This window comes from Lissotriton helveticus, chromosome 2_1 (assembly GCF_964261635.1).
Source record: "Lissotriton helveticus chromosome 2_1, aLisHel1.1, whole genome shotgun sequence".
In the NCBI taxonomy this organism is placed as follows: Eukaryota; Metazoa; Chordata; class Amphibia; order Caudata; family Salamandridae; genus Lissotriton; species Lissotriton helveticus.
This window is the reverse complement of record NC_136059.1, coordinates 1,588,666,311-1,588,690,123: the sequence shown is the minus strand read 5'-3', so window position 1 is coordinate 1,588,690,123 and position 23,813 is coordinate 1,588,666,311. Positions and strand designations below refer to the sequence as shown.

At 42.4% G+C, this 23,813-nt stretch overlaps 1 protein-coding gene and 1 pseudogene across 3 annotated transcripts in view; one reads left to right on the top strand and one right to left on the bottom strand.

Annotated features, from left to right (window-relative positions):
• Window positions 1–23,813, bottom strand: part of SLC49A3 (solute carrier family 49 member 3) — a 484,926-nt gene that overhangs the window by 184,161 nt on the left and 276,952 nt on the right. The window lies entirely within an intron of this gene.
• Window positions 517–23,294, top strand: LOC144819142 (uncharacterized; annotated as a pseudogene).

Here is a 23,813-nt window from a genome sequence, read left to right as displayed (position 1 = left end):
TACTTCGTAGGCTAGCTCTATGTGACTGTTATGTCCTGTATGTAGATTTCTTCTAAGGCCAGCTGCACTCATTTTTTATCCCACAGTTAGTGCTATCTGTTACAACATACAATTGTTGGAAATCTAGAATTCAATTTTTTCTTTTAACCACGAATTAAATGTTAAGATATCAGATTATGATGAATTGCCAAAAGTGGTATCTTGGAATTTGCACTTTCTGTTGTGTATTTTACACTAGCTTTATATTCTTCTATTGAGAAAAAGATTATCCTAGATTTATTTAAACCTGATACTTATTTGTTTTGATTTGTAAATATGAATTGTTATAATAGTATTTTGCACTTTGCACTGTCTTATTGTTATTGGAGATGTGCTTAGAGATATTTTTTGCTTGATGAATGTCAAATTAATATTCGGTTTCTCTTTGTTCTGACTTTTGTATGGACTGCTTTTTTATCCTACTAAAAAAAAAATGCATAAAAAAATAAAATAAAAAAAGGAATCTCTCGAGGCAAGATGGCGAGAGTCTCGAGGCAAGATGGCGAACGCTGTGGACGCTTGAGCAGACCTCTCTTGCCAGACCCTGTTCGTGAGTCCTCGGATGGAGTGGAGGAGTGGAATTCTGTTGCTGCTGCCGGCATTTTCTAAACGCGGACCTTACCTGGTGGCCGTTTTGCTGAACGGATTATTGGACTCTGATGCCGTTGTGGATACCGCTGTGTTTCTCTGCAGCGGAGCGGGTGCGGACTCGGCGTAGTCTCTGGGCGTTGCTCTTGCTGAGCTCGCGGCGCACCTGGAGGCCGTTTCTTGATTGTCCTGCAAAACCTTAGTGTTCTGCTGGGATGCCGCCGAAGGGCTCTCGCGGCAATCCCCGCGGACATGAGGAGGGAACGGCAGAGGCGGTGGAAAACTCTGGAGTGGCTGCACAGGTGAGGGGAAAGACGGTACAAAGTGGCAATAACAATTCTGCCTCGTATCAAGTCCAGGAACCTGCCTCTGCTGCCGGAACTAAGTCAAAGGGTGGTCAGATTGAAAAGGAAATACCCACACTTTTTGCCGGCATCAAAGAACAAGTCAGGTCCCGGGCCGCGCTGTGATTGGCTGACGTCACGGGGGTGTCCCGGGCCGGCAGCCAATCACAGCGCGGCCCGGGAATGACATCACGGGGGTGTCCCGGGCCGGCAGCCAATCGCAGCGCGGCCCGGGACAAAGGGGCGGGGCTTAAAAAAAGCACCAGAAACGCCCCCGAATCGCGTTTTCAAGAGAAAGCGCGATTGACAGCCTCTGTCTCCCAATGGCTAGCCTCCATTTATGGAGCTAGCCAATGAGAGGCAGAGGCGGTGCCGACATCCATACTGAAGACAAAAGTTTTCGATCTGGGAGGGGCACTTCGTGCCCTCACCAGGTCGAAACCTAAAAAGTTAAAAATGCCTCGAAATGATAGTTTCGCCAAAGTACTAGAGAAGTGATAAACTGTGTGTCTTTGTTTTCTTCCTTTGGATTAGGGACGAGGTATTATGCTCCAGACAGCTCCCAGCCACTATCATACTTGAACAAAAGAAGAGCTGATGGTCCTTTAAATCATGCCTTTGTTTTTAACTCTGCTGGAAGTGAAAATAGCAAAATCCCCGTGCCGACTGCATGCTGCTGCTCAGAAGGCAGTCAACGGGGCGGCACTGCTGAATTGTATGGAGGTGCCTGAAAATTACACCAGGACACATTCAGCATATTTCACTGGGTAGGTGGGACCCCAGAAATGACTCCGAAACAGAAGCCGGAACCAGGGCCCAAGGCGATTCCCTACATTTCCTGCACTTATCACCGAGGTTGAAACTACTATTTTCTTTTCTAACCTGAAACACTGGCCACTGTCTCCAATAATCTCAGAATAGATGGAGCATATGTAAGCATATTACTTTTTTTTATTCAAACTTGTTATATGCAGCTAAGAGGTATTATCTCTCCATTGAGATAAGTCTCCGAGATAGCTTACTGGGACTGAAACTCATTACCTGCATTTTACAAGCAGATCTGCAGCTATCCTACAGGGACAGGAATGTGCAGTTTGCAGGGTTGAGTGGTCCTTACAGAAGGTAATGTAACTTTTTAACCTATATCGCGGATATGGAAATACGTAACTCCCAGACTACACAAAGTCTTTGCTGTCCATACATTTATTTATTCGAGAGGTTTATATAACGCTAGCTAGACCCGAAGGTATCAGAGGGCTTTACAACAGTAAAAGTTCACATCAAAGAGAACAGATTGATTGTTTCATCAATTTAACCCGTTAAATGCGGCGAAGATTCTGCCGTGGTGTGGGTGATTTAATGAGTTGGCATGTTAGGGACGGCCCCCGGCGTCCTCTGCACACGCCCACTGTCATGTCGGACGGCCGAGGGCTCTTCGGCGCACCGAACGGGTTAAAAAATTTTTTTAAAATGCTATATCATTTTTAATGAATAGTTTTTTGTAACTTAACAAATCTATCATAACAGAACATTAAATAATTAAATAAACTAGATAATTTCTATTTAAAGTAAACAGCACCCTTCAACCACACTCCGACAAATCAAACACAAAACAAATTAATGTAACATGTTATGATAAAAATATCTTACTTTGTATTAAACTATAATCTAACTATAGTAAAAAAAAACTGTAAATGCCACTTCCTCCAACATACTACACTTCTCCCAAAAATAAATTATAAAATGATAAAACATGTAAACAAATAACCATATCAAACATTACAAATGTAACAAACCAATTAATAAATATTCATCATTTAATTAACCTCTTGAGCTATCTGACTGGGATGGTAGTTGACATCAGCAAGTTACCCAAAAGGTTTCTGCACAGGAAGCATAACCCCTCTTACCTAAACTAATGCCCCCAGAAAACGCCCTTTATGTATTAGTAACAGGTATCACAGCCGAATATATGATTATACCACGCTTACAATTACCACGCATGGCTTTACCACGCGAATTTTACTTCACAAGTGGCTTTACCACGCTGGAATTTACAACGAAGGATTATACCACGCATATAACGTAATGAAGCACCCAAAGTCCATCAAGCACAAATGACACTGAAATAAACACAATGATACTAATAGGTTAAAAAATATGCGTTGCGTAGTGACAGCGTTTGTCTTTTCTCACTTTCACTGACTCTCTAAAAACGTGTCCCCAAGCAAGATGGAAGAAAAATTCGACGAAGAAGGTCAATTGTTATTAACAAAAAAGCATTTTAAAATACACTTTTAGTCACCATTTGAACCCGTTTGAACGCAAGTCATCCTACGTTCTGCGTGTTACACTCCGGTCATCCTACGTTATACGTGTACGTCTAAAAAGAAGTCCTTCTTTTATTTTGTGTGAAGTGTTTTCACACTTGTTTCTTTGGTTGGTCGAAGTAAGGGCTGCTGGTGAAAGGCGTGCGGCTGACAGGTAAGTAATACGTTAAAACGTAATATTTTAGCGCACTTAAAATTAAATGCATATTTAATTTTTACGTAATTGATGTATGTGACATCATTGCTTTGTTCTGCACTTGTGGAAGCTGTAGACAGCTAAGCTAGAAACGGTGAGCAGCCCTTGCTTCTTTATAGAGCATGTGTCAACTCTAATTCTATGTGCAAGGCAAGCATATTAATAGCGGCCTTTATCTGTTCCCAGCTCGATTGCGTGCGTTTAACATACGGCTCAAAGTCAGAGCAGCAGCATTTTTAAAGGTTGTATATATGCTAATATGGTATCCTGGGTGAGACATGCCGTATAGTGTAGTTTCTGCTTCTAGGCCCGGAGGATGCGGGAAATCTGCAATCGTAATAGGCCCCAAAGTATTCTTACTCCGCTAGGTACTTACCAGAGGGAAGGTTTTGGTCGGAGTCTGTATGCATGAATTACAAATCTTCCTCCGCTGGGTACTTACCTCAAGATAGGTGTGTTGGTCGGTGTCTTGGTGCCAGATTTTCTATTCTTAGTACTATTCTTAGTTGGTACTTACAACAAAGAAATGTAATATTTCTAATTTACAATTTTAAAATATGCTAGGTCTTTATTTTTCTAACAAGAAATCAGATAAAGAACCATTACCGTCAATCAAAAATCTGGTAAAAGGAAGAACATCTTAAGAGATCAGTTGCATGAAAGAAAAATACAACCAACTAAATCAACTTATTAATTTGCCTTATCTCATTTTAAAAGTTATACTGGTGCAATGATGTAACTGTTTTTTCAGAGCACATTTTCCAATTCTTACTCTGCTTCAAACTTACCTCAGGGAGGATGTTGGGTATTAACTGGGGACACGTTTTACTATTTTTAGACAGCTGAGTGCTTTCATTTGGGTAGATGTTGGACAGAGTATGTGGACCAGATTAAGTAGTCTTATTATGCTGAATAATTAACTTATGGAAGGTGTTTGTTGATACATATTAAATTTTCAAAATACGTTACAACAAATAAATGTAATATTTCTAAATTGTAAAATATACTATGGGGTCGATTCCGATCCGGTAAAATGCGCTCCGAATCGTCGTACGGAGCGTTTTTTCCCCGTACGAATCGTACCCGTAAACGTCCCGTACGTACGACGAAGTACGATCCGTACCAGGAGCCGAACTCCGTACGAGTCGTACAGGACTCCGTACGACTCAAATCTCCGTACGAGTCTCACTCGGAACCCGCTGCACACAACATCACTACTGTTCGCGGCTGGTTTTTACGACCCAGCAAGTACGATTCGTGTCGGGTACGCACCGTACAATCCTTTTCCTACGGGAGCCGAAAACAGTCGTAAACGCAGAGTTCGCGCCGAAACAGGTACGGAACGCCCCCCGGGTACGGCACGTACCCCCCATGATCGCAGGGGTACGCGCCGTACCCCTGTGATCATGCGGGGTACGTGCCGTACACCCAGCGTACATGGGGTACGCACCGTACCCCATGTATGGTGGGTGTACGGCAGGTACCCCGCATGATCACAGGGGTACGGCGCGTACCCCTGCGATCATGGGGGGTACGCGCCGTACGGTGTGTAGGTGATCGTGCGCTTTTCCGTACGTATCGACGTGTACCGTACGAATCGCGCCCGGGTCGGACGATCGGGATCGGAATCGTCCGGTCGTACGGCGTCCGTACGAGTCGTACGGAAACGGCTCCGGATACGAATCGTACGGACGGGGATTTTACCGGATCGGAATCGACCCCTATGTCTTTGTTTTTTAAAACAGATATCTCCATTACCGTCAATACATAAACTGGAAAAAGGAAGATCAACTTAAAACATCAGTTGCATGAATACATCCAAATTTCAGGTATAAATGAAAGAACCTTTTAATTTGTCTTTTGTATTTTTAAAACCAATACTGGTTCAACAATCTAACTCGGTTTTCTGAGAGCACGTTTTTTTTTAATTTTTACACTGTTGAAAACTTACACCAGGGAGAGTGTTAGGCTGAGTCTGGGGTCAAGTTTTACAAATCTAACTCCGCAGGATACTTAAATTAAAGAAGATGCTGGTTAGTGTTGAAGAGCCAGATTAACAATCCATACACCACTGGTTACATACCTCAGGGAAGGTGTTGGTCAGTGTTTGGGGGCCTGATTTACTATTCATACTCCGCTGGGTACTTACCTCATGGTAGATGTGATGGTGTTTGTTAGCATCTTTGCGCCAGATTTACTATTCAAACTCCATCGGTTACTTACCTCTGGGAAGGAGTAGGTAGGTGAATGGGGGTAGATTTACTATTCATACTGCGACGGGTACTTACCTGAGGATAGGTGTTGGACGGTGTCTGGGAGCTAGATTTAGTATTCTTACTCTGTTAGGTACTTACCTCAGAGAAGATCTTTGTCAACATATAATAACTTTACTAAGAAAGATACAACAGAGAAGTGTAAAATGTCTAAATAATAATTGTTTAAAATATGCTATGTCTTTGTTTTTCTAACCAGATATCGCAAAGAGAACCATTAACATCAAACCATAAACTAGAAAAAGGAAGAACAGCTTACAACATCTGTTGCACGAAAGAACAAAACATCCAATATTCAGGTATAAATTAAACAACCTTTTAATTTACCTTATCTTTTTAATTAAACCTCTAATAAAACAACCATCTTACTCCGTTTTTTTAAAATTAAGGATTTTTATAGTAATATTAGAAAATAATGAAACAGTTAAACAAACTTAAAAAAACAATTTAAAATTTGCAGATTAACCAATAATTTTATGTTAACTATTCTAATCCTATTATTGATACATGTGATGAAGCAAAGCTTCGCATATTTTGCGGCTTGCCGAAGTCAAGAACCTCGTTTATGTGTAATAAGGTAACAAATGTATGTTTTACTAACGTTTATGTTAAGTTTGAACACAGATAGTGAAGCTTGCACATGTGTTTTACTAAAATAATTTACCCAAGTCACCTAAAATGGCCGCCGCTTGTATTTAGTTACTGCGCATGCGTCAGCCACACTCACGTGTCCTGACGCGTCTGCAGAAGTGGAGGGAAAGTTGTGCGCATGCGTAATTCATAGCTGTGCTTATCATGTGGTACTGCTCGTGCCACTGCTCTTGTGACTGTGTCAATGTAGCTAACATTTTAATGCAATAGTTTTATTTCTTGATGATGAGTCAAAAGTACAAATCCTGTGATGTATTTTCATAATGACATTATTATGTATTAATTTGTTTTTCGCTTACTTTTTATGTACCGCGGGGAATGGGGTTTGTCTGTGCCGAGAACCATTTTGGAGGTCCTTCTGCGCCTGCGCGACCTGCCAAGCCAGAGCAGACCTTGAATGATGGAACTCAGCCAGTTGGCAGTGATGAGCAAGATGCTCCTGAGAACGACCCGAAAACTCGGCTGAACCAATCACATGTACTCACAGAGCAACAATGTTAAAGTTGCCATTGTATTTCTGCACCAGTTCTCATGAGAACCCCAATCTAGTTAGGCGGTACCCTATTATGCAAATGAAGGCTTGAGACTCTATGTCGTGATTGGTGTGCTACCCAAATCCTACCTTAGGACCAATCCAAATTGAAGGATTCTGACACTTTGCAACATTGGGGGGTGGTACACTGACCCCAAACTGTATATCTACCCTGGGTTCACCTAGTGAACCGTCCGACTTGTCTGGTTTAGCTGACCTGTCACTGACCCAACGCACTCAATAGGTGACTGAAGATACAGAGCGCTGCGAAGCACTCTGTCCGAATTTGACCATAGACTAAGGTTCTACTGAACCTTATAGTGCTGGCAAAGCACTTAGCTGGGAGTTCGCTGACCCAATCGGGGTCTTGATCGATAGCTGCAGAGCGGGTGGAGCGCAGGCGTTGCTTCCGAACTGTGGGTTCCGGTCCTGTCCTGAAGAGGGTCCTGTCCTGAGGGTTTGCTGTCCTGTCCTGAGGGTCCTGTCCTGATTCCTATTCCGAGGGTATCCTGTCCTGTCCTGGGTGTCCGTTCTGCACCTGCTGTCCTTTGAGGGGTATCCTTCCTTGAGGGTTTCCTGTCCTTAACTGACCCGTGGCCAGGGTTTGGTTTCCACACCTTTCTAGGTAAATATTGCTCTGAAAACTCTTTAAATCTTGCACCTTCTGAATTTCTGACTTTTGCTTTAATAAAGTTCATCATTGCATATGTTATATTTTCCATGCTTTTCCGCAACTATTGAAAGTCAATTACATATTTTTCCATAAGGTTTTGTTCCTATGTCTACTCACTGGTTAGAAATTATATTTTGCATTGCAGTCTGTAATTTTATGATATGGTCTAGAACTTCATTGCCTAGATTGTTCAAAGGCCCATTCACCTTAAGTGAAGCGTGTTACTCTTTATAGACCCTCCCATAGTTATTCATGCATAAACTGTCCATGCTTAAACATTTCTGAGATTTTATAGTATTTTCCATCTGCATTTCATATTACATTCGAATGATTACCCTGTCATTATTTCTTTATGCCTATATAATTTACGTTACCTTGGTTATTGATTGCCTTATTTTACTGTACCTCATGCAAGAAGTTATTGAATTTAGATAAACATTTTAAAAACTTCCAGTTGTCCGTGGTCATTTAAAACAGTATTTGAATGTTATTGTGTGGGTTTGCATTTTGCTGCCTTTCTTTTACAGCTAGCTCCCTGATTCATTGTGGTCATTAGATACCCGCATCGGTGGATGGTAAGTCGGGTGCACTGAAAATTATTAGCAGGGAACACACACACATCAACTTGGTAGAGCTCGTGAAGTCACCCGATCGATGTATATGGTGATTTGAAAGTATATGGGCCCTGAAGCCGGAAACGGCGAAAACTATTGGTCGGGTGGCCTCGCGCGCTCTATCAGTTTTCTGGTAGCTAGAGGATGGTTAGGGACTAGTTGAGAGTAAGGCAGGGATTAGTTGGACTAAGTTGAGTCGGAAGCTGCTATTATATTGATGCTGCTAGAAGAGCGGCTGTTCTAAGAGACCTGATCATTCTCTTGTGAATACGCTGCTGAAACTCATGAATTTTTGCATTTTTATTATTCTTGTTCTTATATTGTTATATGTACTAATCCATGCATTTGTCAATCGTTTAGTTTCATGTTGTCCGAACTCCCCGGGGAATTGAAAGGGCAAGTGGTGAATAGAATCCATTGTCCTGAGGTCACAGGTTCGAGGAAAGTTAGGTGCAGGTTAGGATAACCGGGAAGCACTAACTAGGGTTTTCTGAATACATGTGTGAATAAATGACAGTAACGGGGTTCATTGGCAAAATTCCCATAGTGGCGTAACCTAGTAAGGGTCACATCGGAAGAGTAGCAGGTTCCTCGGAGCTAGCGTGAAAGCAGAGGGGTCCGCTGAGAAACCTTAAAACTCGGAATATATCCCGGAAAGAAGTGGATGAGTTTAGGGGAATAACAGGTTCACCGAGGCTAGAGTGAAGGGTAGGTGGAAGAGATCTGCCCGCAGCGAGTGAAAAGTAAATGGAAGTAGTTTACTTGCAGTAAAACAATTCTTTCTCTGTCTAGACACTTGAGCACTGTGGCGAATGTGTATTTGTTGTAAAATAACCAAGCACTGAGCACTTTAAAAGAAAGAAAGTTTCCGTTACCTTGTGAAGGGAGGGAGTCAGTCGCGAAGCGCCTCTGACGTCACTCTGTGCCGCGCTGGGATTGGTAGAAGCAGCGGGCGGGTAGCGGAGCTGGAATTGTAAAGGAGGGGTGAGCGCCGGAGCGTGGGAACTGTCTCACGAAGGGGCCGCGCACCCATTGGCGGAGCTTATTTAGTATCGCGCACCCATTGGTTACACGAATTTCTGAAGCGCGTTCTGATTGGAGGTAGTTTGTAAACAAAGTTTAGCGCAGAAGTCGTATGTGGCACTCGCAGACTACAGGAACTCGACCTGATCCAAGGCACCTAGGGTTTGAAAGGGATCAGTGGAAGACTAATAGATACGATATTATGTACGGAACGAAAAGAAAAATGTCCCTTATAAGTAAGGTGAAAAATTATTTTAAAACGGACAAACCGATTAAATCTAGGGAAGGTGTTCTTGTCCCACCACCTAATAGTCCTGCCTCATTCATGATGTTTGACCGAGGGTACAATACCTGTGTGTGGTTGGAGAATTGGGTGAAATACACAAAAGATGGCGGAGTATTGGCTTTTCCGTTAGATGGTACTTTCAATGGTAGGATCCTATTTAATTTAAGGACTCGGATGAACGAATTGCATCCCAGACCGAGACTAACGCAGTATGAGGCATTAGAGGAATGGGAGATTGAGGCTTTTGAAAGAGAAAGACCCCGAATGGACAAGGGTTTGACCAAGTGGTACCCCAGGCAGAAACAGGAGTCCAGGGATAAAAGGATGAAACAGTGGAGGCAGAGCATGATTGTTGAGGGTCTGTTTCCCATGATGCCGGCATGTCATAACATTGGAGCGGGTGAGAAAAGTACTGAAAAATGTAAGCATTGGGGGGCCCTGGGGGAATCAGATGATGAACTAATAGATGACATCTGTACCAGAAGTCCGCCACCTTACAATGAGGGAACCCGACCTTCCAGTGTAGGAGATGTTCCCCGACGCCACTTCCTAAAGGAAGAAGACAGGTCCCTGGGACTGGGAGGGGGTGGTCAAGTATTGCCCTATCCTGAAAAACCCGAACCGGCGGAAACAAGGGATATATATCCCAAAGTGCCCGCGAGCCAGGAAGAAAAATATTCACGTACGAAAATCTTTTTTCCCAGACCCTTGTATGAAAGCGAAGAGAAACCATCGAATTCAGGACTGCCTTTTGTTCAACCTCCATATGGGGAAGAGCGCAGGTCCTTTAATACTGGAACTTTATTCCCGAAACCAAATTATGGGGGAGGACCAAGTGAAACGCATCCTACTGCCCCGAGTTTTACTCCTCCGTTGACCCCACAGATATTACATGACACAACTTTAAGAAGGGTACTAGTGGAAAAGGAACAAGAGGCTCTAGCTAGACAAAGGACAGAAATAATTCAGAAAATTTCCCAGTTAAATACCAGTCCTGAGGCATTGACTATTCCAGTAACTATTGGACCGGTGGTCCCGTTATACGGAAATGGTCAGGGAAATCCGATTACTCCAGTTATGACCCCAGTCATGGCAACCCCGAGACAGGAACCGATCATCATAGATGATCAGTCCAGTGAGTGCGAGTCTGAAGTTGCGTTCTTGGAATTGCCAAACAAACAGACTGGAAAGGGAATACAGCAGAGGCATAACCCTTTTAATACAAAAGAAATTAAATTAGAGACAGCAACAGGTACTAGGAATGTCTCTCTGGTAACTCCGGATGAAATTGAGAGTTGGAGTCGTGAATTAGAGAAGCAGACTCCGCAAACAAAACCTTTAGACCTCTACAAGCTGAGGGTCGAAATAGAAGAATTGATGGCAGGAAATGTGGGGTTGGATCGATTGAATACCTACTCTGAAGAAGAATTGTCGTTCATATGTAAAAGCTTTACAAGGAACACCAGAGTACTCCACGAAAAACTGACCGAAACAGCAGTTAGTATGGGGGTAGATATCTCAAAATCCAAGCCCTTACAGAAACCGTACAGAGCAGACTTCTCAGACAAAGATATAGAACACCTGAATGTGGCAGGGAAGAAGTTACAGATTAAAGAATTAATGGGGGTACTGCAGAAATGGGGAGATGTGGAAAGATGGAGAAGCAGGTGGGCGAAAAAGAGGGAAGAGGTTCGCTCCCGACAAGTGACTCCTGAGTTTGCTTTAAGGGAGGTAGAAAAACCTGAGCAGTTATGCCCCATGCGCGAAGTTCCAGGAGGGAAATATGTGCATGTCCCCTGGTCTAGGCAGGATATTGTGTCCTTCACGAACGATTTTCCAAAATTACGAGAGAAACCAGTTGACTGGTACAGGCAGGTGGAGAGGTTCGTGAAGGTACAGAAATGTCTGTGGAAAGACCTGGATGGGTTTTTCGACATTGTGGTTCCAGTAGATTTATGGACCCAGTGTAAAATAGCCATAGACTGGCCCAGTGAGGAGTATCCCAGAAACAAGGAAACTGGGGAGCCATCAAAGGATGTCATGCGAAAATATGAGCAGGTAATTCAGCATTTGAAAGAAAAGGTGCCCGCAAAGGAAACTGATTGGACAAAAATAGATAGAACAACTCAGGAAAGGGACGAGACAGTGCACTCCTTCTATGAGAGGTTATTGCAGGTATTTAAAACATACAGTGGTATTGATAACATCGATTTGAAGGACATGACGCACTTTATTTACAGGTTTGTAAATGGTTTAAGACCTGAAATTTGTCAGTGGATAAAAGATAATAAAATCTGTTGGCATACTAAGAAAATGGATGAGGTCCTGCGGTACGCTAAGTACTGCGAGGACGAGATGGCAGAGAAGAAAAAGGCCCTTAAGGAAAAGGTGATGTGGGCTCAGGTGAAGCTCGCAGAACAGCAGGAAAAACAATTGAGTAACATGGTTAAGAATGCTGAGAACAAAAGTCCTGGGGGAGGGGGTGGAGGAAAGCCCCGGCCCAAATTTAGCAGGGAAGAGGCTATGAAGAAATTTCCCTGCCATCAGTGCGGCGAAATTGGACACTGGCGAAACGAGTGTCCCCAATTAGTAGATGCTAATGAAAAAACTCCTGATTTAACTCCACAGACGCAGAAAGAAAGACCAAGAAAGACTCAACCCCAGGTAAAAACAGTCCAGGTGCCTCGAGCACCCAAGCAGGTATACAGGGGAAGACAGGCAGAAGATGAAGAGATAGAGGTTTGGGAAAGCGGGGAGAACAGAAATACAGCAACTTCGCAGTATCTGCTAAATGATACCTTCCTTTGTAATGATCAGGACTGACGGGGCCTGAGAGGGGAGGACGAGGAGTGCGTACTTGGCGCTTCCTTGCCGGTAGACCAGTCTGGACCATATATTGAAGGAAAGGTTGACGGAAATGATGTCACTTTTCTGTTGGACACTGGCGCTACCCGTTCTACTGTAAGAACAGTGGACGTTCCAAACCTACCCCTCTCGGGAGAAAATATCCAAGTAGTGGGTGTATCTAATCAATTGATTAGTACTCCTGTTACCGAACCAATGGAGATTTCAATTGGAAATTTTAAACAGATGCATAGATTTGTCGTCTGTGACACCAGTCCAGTGAATCTACTGGGTCGTGATTTGCTGTGCAAAATGAACTGTACCATCTTTTGCACACCAAAAGGTGTTGAAATACAGACCCCAGATGAAGATGGCATTTATAAACTATTGTTACTTAGACCTGACTCAGAAATTAAAAGATTGACCCTGCAGGACTTGCCCCAAGAACTCCAGGAAGCCGTAAAGCCAGAGGTGTGGGATTTCACTGGAAAAGATGTGGGGTTGATGAAAGATGTGGACCCCATACAGATAGCCATCAAGGACAATGCAGTATATCCTAACACTAGGCCCTACCGAATGAATGCTGAAGTGAAAGCAGGTGTCACTCTGGAAATACAAAAATTATTAGAAGGAGACATCATACAGGAAGTGATGAGCAGCCCATGCAACTCACCGATTATGGGCATCAAAAAGCCTAGTGGCAAGTATAGGGTAGTGCAGGACCTGAGAAAGGTTAACAAAATTGTAGTTCCTTGCTGCCCTATTGTCCCGAACCCTGCAGTGATATTGTACCAGATTCCTTGGGATGCTGAATGGTTCACTGTGATTGATTTGTGTCATGCATTCTTTTCGATACCCCTGCACCCCGACAGCAAATTTCTTTTCTCATTTGCCTTCGAAGGTCACGTGTATTGTTGGAACCGGGTCCCTCAAGGGTATACAGAGAGCCCCTCTATCTTTAATCAGATCTTGAAAAAATGTCTAGAGACTTTGATCTTACCTGGGAACTCTGTGTTAGTGCAGTACATAGACGACCTTCTACTGGCGTCTAAAAGTCATAGGGACTGTGTAGTTGACACCATTGCCCTCTTAAATCATCTGTGTGAGAAAGGGCATAAAGTGGCCCCTGACAAACTACAGTTCTGTGCGAAATCAGTGAAATATCTGGGACACCAAATAGAAAAGGGTGTCAGAAAGGTCACATCAGAAAGAGTGAGAATAATTCAAAAGATGCAGTTGCCCCGTACTCAAAAAGATGTCAGAATGTTCCTGGGTGTATTAGGGTACTGCAGGCAGTGGATTCTGGGATTTGCAGCCTTAGCCAGGCCCTTGATAAAAATGACCACGAGAGGAATGCCAGATGTTGTAGAGTGGGACGATGAAAGTCTAATGGCTTTCACAAGACTGAAAAATTGTCTGTGTACAGCCCCTGCGTTGGGAATGCCAGATTATTCCAAAGAGTTTGCCCTATTCTGTGACACTCGCGATAATTGTGCATTGTCAGTCCTGACTCAAGAACATGGCACGACCAGAAGGCCTGTGGCCTATTTCTCTGCCACTTTGGACCCAGTAGCTGCTGGGTTACCAGGCTGTCTGAAAGCAGTAGCTGCTACCTGCGCAAGTTTGGAACAGAGTGAGTCCATCGTCATGGGACATCCTGTGACCGTGTATGTTTCACATGGAGTGGTAATTCTATTGACCAGAACTAAAACACAGTATCTCACCCCTAGTCGGCTGACTAAATACGAGAGGATTCTTGTGGGTGCAGCAAATGTAAGCATTGTTAGGTGCGGTATTCTGAACCCTGCCACTTTACTCCCCGACCCCTTGGAAATAGAAGGTGGGGATGATGATGAACATGATTGTATTGACCTGACAGAGTTCAGTACTAAACCACGCCCAGACATAAAAGAAGTGCCATTGCCTGAACATGATAAAGAACTATTTGTGGATGGTTCCTGTCTAAGACATGAACTCGGAGGCTTGAGTGCTGCTTATGCAGTAGTCTCTTTCACAAAAATTGAAGAAGCAGGTTACCTATATAACATCAAGTCTGCACAAGTAGCCGAATTAATAGCTATGATAAAAGCTTGCAAAATTGGGAAGGACTTACGCATAACAGTGTATACTGACAGTCAGTACTGTTATGGAGTTGTGCATGACTTTGGCCAATTGTGGCTGCAGAGGGAATTCATGACTTCCTCAGGTACTCCCATTCGGAATGCAAAGGTTGTTCATGACCTTTTAGAGGCCATCCAGTTGCCCAAAGAACTGGCAGTGGTAAAATGTGCTGCTCATAAAAAGAGCATGGACAAAGTATCACTGGGAAACGATTATGCTGATCGAGTGGCCCAATGGTGTGCCAAAGATCGGTATATTGTAAATCCAAAACGAGGGGGGCCAGGAACCAGCTGCCAGCTTCAGGTGTTTGAAGAAGTGCCTACATGGGATGAAGTGAGAGAGTGGCAGGAATCGGCTCCTTGGCAAGAAAGAGAGAAATGGAAGGAGGATGGGTGTAGACCGAGGCGTGTGGATGGTGTGATTTTGGGCCCAACTGGTATGCCTGTGTTACCCCGACACTTGCTTGGCGCAATGGCAAGATTAATACACGAAGGATCACACATTGGTAGGGATGCCATGATTCTGGTATTTCAACAGACTTGGTACAGTAAAAAGTTCAGGAAGGTAGCAGAGTCCCTCTGCCAGAGGTGCCTGTCATGTCAACAGATGAACCCAGGCAAGAGGACAATGGTTGAACTGAGCAAGATTGGGAGATCAGGGGGTCCCTTTATAAAAATACAGATTGATTTCATCACCATGCCCCGTTGTGAAGGAAAGCGATATGTCCTTGTCATTGTTTGTGTATTTTCAAAATGGGTAGAAGCTTACCCTACTCCCAAAAGTGACGCACTGACAGTAGCGAAGTGTTTACTAAAAGAACTGATACCTAGATTCGGCATACCATACATTATTGAATCAGATAAGGGTGGACATTTCCAGAATGAGATACTGGCTGAATTATGTAAGGCCTTCGGAATAAGGCAAAAATTGCATTGTGCATACCACCCAGAGGCTTCTGGAATAGTAGAACAAGTAAATGGAACTATCAAAAACAGACTAGCAAAGCTGACAAATGCTACTGGCATGACCTGGGTGAAGGCCCTGCCCCTGGTCCTGATGGGACTGAGAAGTGTTCCTGACCGCAAGACAGGCCTAAGTCCTCATGAAATCATTATGGGAAGAGTGATGAGACAAGCATGGGTGCCAGGAAGCAAACTGTTGAATATTACTGATGATTTGGTGCTTGAATACTGCAGAAGATTGGGTGATCAAGTGCGTTCTATCTCTCGCCAGATTGGAGACGACGGCATCCTCAATCCAACGACTCCTCTCCACAGCTTGGTTCCAGGAGATTGGGTCAAAATAAAGAAGCACACTCGATCAAGCTGTCTGGCACCAAGGTGGGGAAAGAAACGCCAAGTAATCCTGGTAACAACCACTGCAGTGAAGGTCGCAGGTGTTCCCCAGTGGATCCACGCTGGACACACCCAGAAGGTATTACCAGACAGAGGATTTGAAGAAGAAGGGCAACCAGTAGAGGACCCTGAAGGAGCCAGACCAGAAGCAACTGACAACGAGCAGCCCAGCACCAGTCAGGTTGCAGGAACAGCAGACATTGGCCCAGGAGTAGTTGACTACGAACTGCCAAGAATCCAGCCTGCTGAAGAGGTCCAGGAAACTGAGCCAGGAGTAGCTGAAGACGAGCTGCCAAGCATATGGCCAGAAGAATGGATACCGATGATTGATCTGACCGAAGATCCTATCAGAACAAGAGAGCGACTTAGTGAAGGTAGAGAGTGGACTAGTCAGGAAAAGCAAGGCACAGGCGAAGAACCTCAGCCGCTTGAGATTCACATCAAAACTGAGGAAGGAGAAGGTCAGACAGGGACAGAGCAGGTGTTCGATACCCCACCGCTAACACCTGATGCAGATAAAGGAGAGACTAGAAATAGAGTGATAGTTCGAGCAGAAGAAAATCAAGAGATCGAAGTGCTTGAACAGGATCAGAGAGGGTTAGAAGAACGGGTTCAGGAAATAGACACAGAAATAAAGACAATCGAAAGCCAAAAGCAAATTATTCCTGAACAAGGCCAGATTAGCAACCAGGCAGAAGAATTTGATGCTAGCCCTGGAACTAGCCAGATAGGGGAAGTAGAAGAAGAAAGTGGAGAAGAATTACCACAAGATAAAGAGAACAAGAGAATAAGAGAAGAAAGTGAAGTCCAAGTACCGACTAAGAGACTAAAGAAAAGAAACAACCTTGAGCCTAGGTTTGTAAAAAGATTGAGACTAAGGATAAAGACAGTGGAAGAAAAACGTGCAGAAGCAAGAAGAAGTGCTCGGATAGCAGAGCAAGAAGAAGACTCTTCCAAAAGAAGGAGTGAACGAATAAAAAGACAAAACAAAAAGTACAAGTCTCCTGAATGGACACTGGTTTTGGAAGAACTTGAAGATCTTGATATAACTGACGTGAGCGACGGAGAGCCCGTCCCTGGGTACTCAGCTGAAGAAGAAGACGAACCACCGTGAATTTGCACGAAGTAAGCTAGTTGTGTAAAGCCAAAAAGAGGGGTTCGAGAAACTCCTTCTGAGCCAAAATGTCTGATTCAACAGTGAATGGTAGACCTAGTTGCAGCCGTTTTAAGACGTGTTGCAAGGTGTGTATATGTAGTGTAGTAGTACTGATAGTTATCTGGATAGGATTAACAATTTTCATTCCCTTTGCTGTAAGTAAAGATACTAACATTGTCCCTACTGAAGTTGTAAATACTGACAGTGAGGAGCTAACAACACAGAGTGTAGCACGACATGAAAGAGCCCTGAGACAAACAAAACAGAACTTAGAAGCATCAGATGAGGGAGGACTACATTATCATGGAGTTAAGAACAAGACACACTTAAATGTTTTCGCAAACTTATTAATACACTATGTAGAGACTATGGAAATTGAAGATTGCTATGTCTGCATGAAGCTACCTACTTCTGTGGCTGAAGGCGTGACATACCATCACCTGCCATTGACATATGGAATCTCCTGTAGCATTTTAGCTAGTTTATTTTACAAAAGGGGACCGTTACAGTACTATTACTCTAACAATGACGTGATCTTTTCTGAACTTCCTATACGTGGGAACTTGAATCCTGTACATACCAAAAGTGACACCATAAGATATATGGGAGACTACTTTCTGACTATAGGTAACATTGACATAGCAGACGCACACAGAGATAACTTGACTTGTTCTTTGCGTGAGCAGGAAAAAATGTTCCTGAACATGGCAGAGAAAAGAAGAATTAAAATTCAAAAGAAGGCTAATGACGAAAGTCAGAAAAAGCCAAAGTGGGCAGAGAACATGGAAGGCACCTCATCTGGTGGAGCGGGTCCTGCTCTGTTGCTGGATTTTGAAAAGAAAGGCAAGCTATGTCTTCACCGCGAGAAGACTAGCTATTATAATAATGTTTTCATTGGTTCCAGTGAATGCGAACATAATTACAAGGTAATTGGAGGTTGGGGTTTCAAAAATGGGTCAGAGCCTGTGTTTCCTGGAATTTATTATATTTGTGGGGACAAGGCTTATTTCAAATTGCCAGATCACTGGTATGGAAGCTGCTACTTTGGCATTGTCTTCCCGAAAATATACCATGTGAATGGGAAAGCTGGAAGCAATGAAGATACTAATGGCTTAGTGCGTAGTAAAAGAGAAAGTATAGGTGAAATTATGGGTAGTATTTTCAGTGCACTGATACCTGGAGTGGGAGTGGTTCTGAACACTCACAGAATTTGCAAATTGTCTACTATAGTAGATGTGCTGTCTACTGAAACAGCTCATGGATTTCTGCTGGTCAATACTGAAATGGTTGCGATCAGATCAATGGTTTTGCAGAATCGACTTGCTCTTGACACCTTATTAGCGAAAGAGGGCGGAGTCTGCCGGATGTTGAAGGCGCAACATTGTTGCACTTATATTCCGGATAAAAGTGTACAGATCAAAAGATATGTGAAAAACATTACTAATTTGGCAAAGGAACTCAAACCACTCGAGGTTGATAGTGCCTGGAAGAGACTGGTAGATGGTCTCTCAAATGTAGGTCATTGGCTTGCTAGCATAGGTAAAAACTTATTGTTCAAAATTCTGATGCCAATTGGTATTATAGGTCTTATTATACTTTCCATTTTCTTATGCTGTAAATGCCGCAAGCGCACAAAAAAGCACGGGGTAAATGCAAGAGGAGTGAAACGAAGTGTGGATGAGATTGAATTAGAGGAAGTGAATGATCAGATATACAAAAAGGTGAAGACTTCTCACCCTACTAAAACTGAGAGAGAAAAGTTAGAACGGTTGCTGGAAGAAATAGAACTTTATAAAGTGTGAAAGAAAGTTGGCATCTGGTTCCATTATAATTTGTGATGATAGAAAATATCATCAAAGAGGGGATTGATGAAGCAAAGCTTCGCATATTTTGCGGCTTGCCGAAGTCAAGAACCTCGTTTATGTGTAATAAGGTAACAAATGTATGTTTTACTAACGTTTATGTTAAGTTTGAACACAGATAGTGAAGCTTGCACATGTGTTTTACTAAAATAATTTACCCAAGTCACCTAAAATGGCCGCCGCTTGTATTTAGTTACTGCGCATGCGTCAGCCACACTCACGTGTCCTGACGCGTCTGCAGAAGTGGAGGGAAAGTTGTGCGCATGCGTAATTCATAGCTGTGCTTATCATGTGGTACTGCAAGTGCCACTGCTCTTGTGACTGTGTCAATGTAGCTAACATTTTAATGCAATAGTTTTATTTCTTGATGATGAGTCAAAAGTACAAATCCTGTGATGTATTTTCATAATGACATTATTATGTATTAATTTGTTTTTCGCTTACTTTTTATGTACCGCGGGGAATGGGGTTTGTCTGTGCCGAGAACCATTTTGGAGGTCCTTCTGCGCCTGCGCGACCTGCCAAGCCAGAGCAGACCTTGAATGATGGAACTCAGCCAGTTGGCAGTGATGAGCAAGATGCTCCTGAGAACGACCCGAAAACTCGGCTGAACCAATCACATGTACTCACAGAGCAACAATGTTAAAGTTGCCATTGTATTTCTGCACCAGTTCTCATGAGAACCCCAATCTAGTTAGGCGGTACCCTATTATGCAAATGAAGGCTTGAGACTCTATGTCGTGATTGGTGTGCTACCCAAATCCTACTTTAGGACCAATCCAAATTGAAGGATTCTGACACTTTGCAACATTGGGGGGTGGTACACTGACCCCAAACTGTATATCTACCCTGGGTTCACCTAGTGAACCGTCCGACTTGTCTGGTTTAGCTGACCTGTCACTGACCCAACGCACTCAATAGGTGACTGAAGATACAGAGCGCTGCGAAGCACTCTGTCCGAATTTGACCATAGACTAAGGTTCTACTGAACCTTATAGTGCTGGCAAAGCACTTAGCTGGGAGTTCGCTGACCCAATCGGGGTCTTGATCGATAGCTGCAGAGCGGGTGGAGCGCAGGCGTTGCTTCCGAACTGTGGGTTCCGGTCCTGTCCTGAAGAGGGTCCTGTCCTGAGGGTTTGCTGTCCTGTCCTGAGGGTCCTGTCCTGATTCCTATTCCGAGGGTATCCTGTCCTGTCCTGGGTGTCCGTTCTGCACCTGCTGTCCTTTGAGGGGTATCCTTCCTTGAGGGTTTCCTGTCCTTAACTGACCCGTGGCCAGGGTTTGGTTTCCACACCTTTCTAGGTAAATATTGCTCTGAAAACTCTTTAAATCTTGCACCTTCTGAATTTCTGACTTTTGCTTTAATAAAGTTCATCATTGCATATGTTATATTTTCCATGCTTTTCCGCAACTATTGAAAGTCAATTACATATTTTTCCATAAGGTTTTGTTCCTATGTCTACTCACTGGTTAGAAATTATATTTTGCATTGCAGTCTGTAATTTTATGATATGGTCTAGAACTTCATTGCCTAGATTGTTCAAAGGCCCATTCACCTTAAGTGAAGCGTGTTACTCTTTATAGACCCTCCCATAGTTATTCATGCATAAACTGTCCATGCTTAAACATTTCTGAGATTTTATAGTATTTTCCATCTGCATTTCATATTACATTCGAATGATTACCCTGTCATTATTTCTTTATGCCTATATAATTTACGTTACCTTGGTTATTGATTGCCTTATTTTACTGTACCTCATGCAAGAAGTTATTGAATTTAGATAAACATTTTAAAAACTTCCAGTTGTCCGTGGTCATTTAAAACAGTATTTGAATGTTATTGTGTGGGTTTGCATTTTGCTGCCTTTCTTTTACAGCTAGCTCCCTGATTCATTGTGGTCATTAGATACCCGCAACGGTGGATGGTAAGTCGGGTGCACTGAAAATTATTAGCAGGGAACACACACACATCAACTTGGTAGAGCTCGTGAAGTCACCCGATCGATGTATATGGTGATTTGAAAGTATATGGGCCCTGAAGCCGGAAACGGCGAAAACTATTGGTCGGGTGGCCTCGCGCGCTCTATCACATGTAATTGCAGCTACGTCTACAACATTGACCTGGAAAACCAAACAGACTGGAAAAGAGAATACAAAGGAAAGCAACACATACAGCAATACTATTGCAAACGTAACTTCACCACAGAAGAACAAAGAAATGCAAGCCTCAGGTACAATCGAAAACATTTCTGAAAAACAAATCTATAATTAACTTTTTTTAATCAGATATTAAAACTGTCAATAGTGTAGCACATTATAATTTGTTGTATGACGTTACTATGCATCCTGTCTCAACACATGCCTTTTATTTGGGGGGGAAATCCCCCCCAACCCCCCTTTCTGATTTGTAAGCTTTTTTTGGGGGGGGGGGAAACCCCCCAAACCCCCTTTTTTAATTTTTACCACGCATGAGTTACAACGCGTATTCCATTACCATGCATAACTGTTACCACAAAATACCTTAAAAACCAAATCTTTACAATGATTTTCATTGAAAACGCAGGCATGATATATTATTATTTTATATATATATATATATATATATATAAAACGCATCACAAAGAGACTTTTTTTTGGGGGGGGGGGGAGACCCCCCCAACCCCCCTTTTTAAATTTCCTTTAAAACACATGCCTTTACTACGTATCTTGTAGTAAATGTATGCGTGATAAAGGCTATTAGTGGTAACCACCCATGCGTTATAATGCATGTGTGGTTATGGTTATGGGTGGAAACAGTTGTGTTAAAGTGTCTGAATCCAGTTTTTATTGATTTGTTTAAACTAAATCTTGAATCCATTCTAAAACAGAAAAAATCTTGATTTTAGTAATTTTATTTAGATACCATAAATCTTCTGTACAGAAAAACACAAGTAGTTTTTAAAAAATGAAAACTCATTTATCATCCTCTTCTATTTAAAGGATCATCAACAGATAATTCAAGTCGCCGAGCAAATTACGTTCAATCTAAGAGGGGTAACAGGTTATTAAAATTTGGTGGCTACATTTACTGTAAGGATCGTTTAACTGAGCCCAGGAGTCATTGGAGGTGCGTAGAATATTTCTCATCACATTGCAAAGGCAGAGCGGTTACTCTGGGAGACATAGTGGAGAGGTCCACAGAGCATAGCCACTCTGCCTCTGCAATGGAGATTGAAGTAAGGGAAAATCTACAGCAGATACAATTTTTGGCAGCCACCTCCAATGAACCCTGTGGCTCAGTTTTACGGGAAGTTGCACAATACATCCCCATGCATGTTGCCAGTAATATGCCCACAATCCCCAATTTAAGGCGCATGATTCAAAGAACAAAACAGGCCATCAATCCACATGCAATAAGGCCACTATCTTTCTCCGATATTAACATCCCCCCAGAACTAACTGTGACTTTTACTAATGAAACTTTCCTTTTACATGATAATGATAATCCTCAAAAACGTCTTCTAATCTTTTCTACAACACGTAAATTGGCCACTCTTGAAAATACAGAAATTTGGATGATGGACGGCACATTTAAATCTACCCCCCATCCTTTTAACCAAATTCATACTATTCATGGCAATATTAACCACACAACTATCCCCTTAGTATTTGGTTTGCTGCCTGACAGACAATCTTCCACTTACACTGAGTTTTTATCAGTTATAAAAACCAAAACTCTCAACAAAAGTCCTCGGAAAGTAATAATTGATTTTGAGATACAAATGATTAATACTATTTGTAAACTATATCCAGACACCCAAATTCAAGGTTTTTTTTTTTCACTTTGCCCAGGCGTATTGGAGAAAAATACAGAAAACATCCTTAGCCGAAGATTATATGTCAGACAGCAAACTACAATACGAGTTAAAAAAACTAACAGCTTTGTGTTTTGTTCCTCCTGATTTTGTAGATGACTTCTACAATGCAATTATACAATCAGATTATTTTATAGCAAATGAAGAGAAATTGGCACCTCTTTTAAATTATTTTGAGGGAACCTGGATTGGCAATCTTAGCAGGTCAAGTAGCAGGAGGAAGCCAAGGTTCCCCATTGAGTGGTGGAACTGCTACTTAACTTGCTTAGAGGGAGGAGCAAAAACGAACAATTCCATCGAAGGATGGCATAACTCTTTTAATAAATCCATAGGTAGGAGTCATCCAAACTTTTATCATTTCTTAGAAATTTTAAAAAAAGAACAAAGTTTTCAAGAAATGAGGATGGCTCAGTCACTTTCAGGTATGCTAAATCTTCGAGTGACACGACGTAGCCGAGAGATGACTGAAAGACTTCAATCAAAACTCCAACAATTTCCTTTAATGGGAACGTCTGACTACCTTGAAAGTATTGCATATATTCTTCATTTCTAACATGTGAATTGATCGCCTGTTTTACACATCTCCCAAAAGTTATAATTGACATTTTTCAAAATTGACCCAAATATCAAATAAAAACTACTTTTGCTATCTTACCAACTAGCACATATTTTTTGAACTGACGTCACATCAATTTTGGATCAATATGTTTAATTTGAAACACTTTTATTTAAATTTCTTTTTTAAATTAACAAAGTTAGGCTAGGTATGAATAAAAGAATGTTTCTGAGTTCATCTACAATAACTTTCTTGAACAATTTATTAGTAAGAAAATAATTGTTCCAAAGTGTGTATATTATGGCAACCTGCATGGGGATCAAAGTGTAGTTCTTAAAAATTAAAAATGATACTCACCACAGAATTTGAAATTAACGTATGGATTTTCCTTACAGTAAATGTACCTTCCAAATGTTATAATGTATTTGGTAAAAAAAGAACAAAACATAACCGGACTCCGTCTTCATGCCATTGCATGCTGAGAGGAACCACCGACTACAGAATCAAATGTGAAAC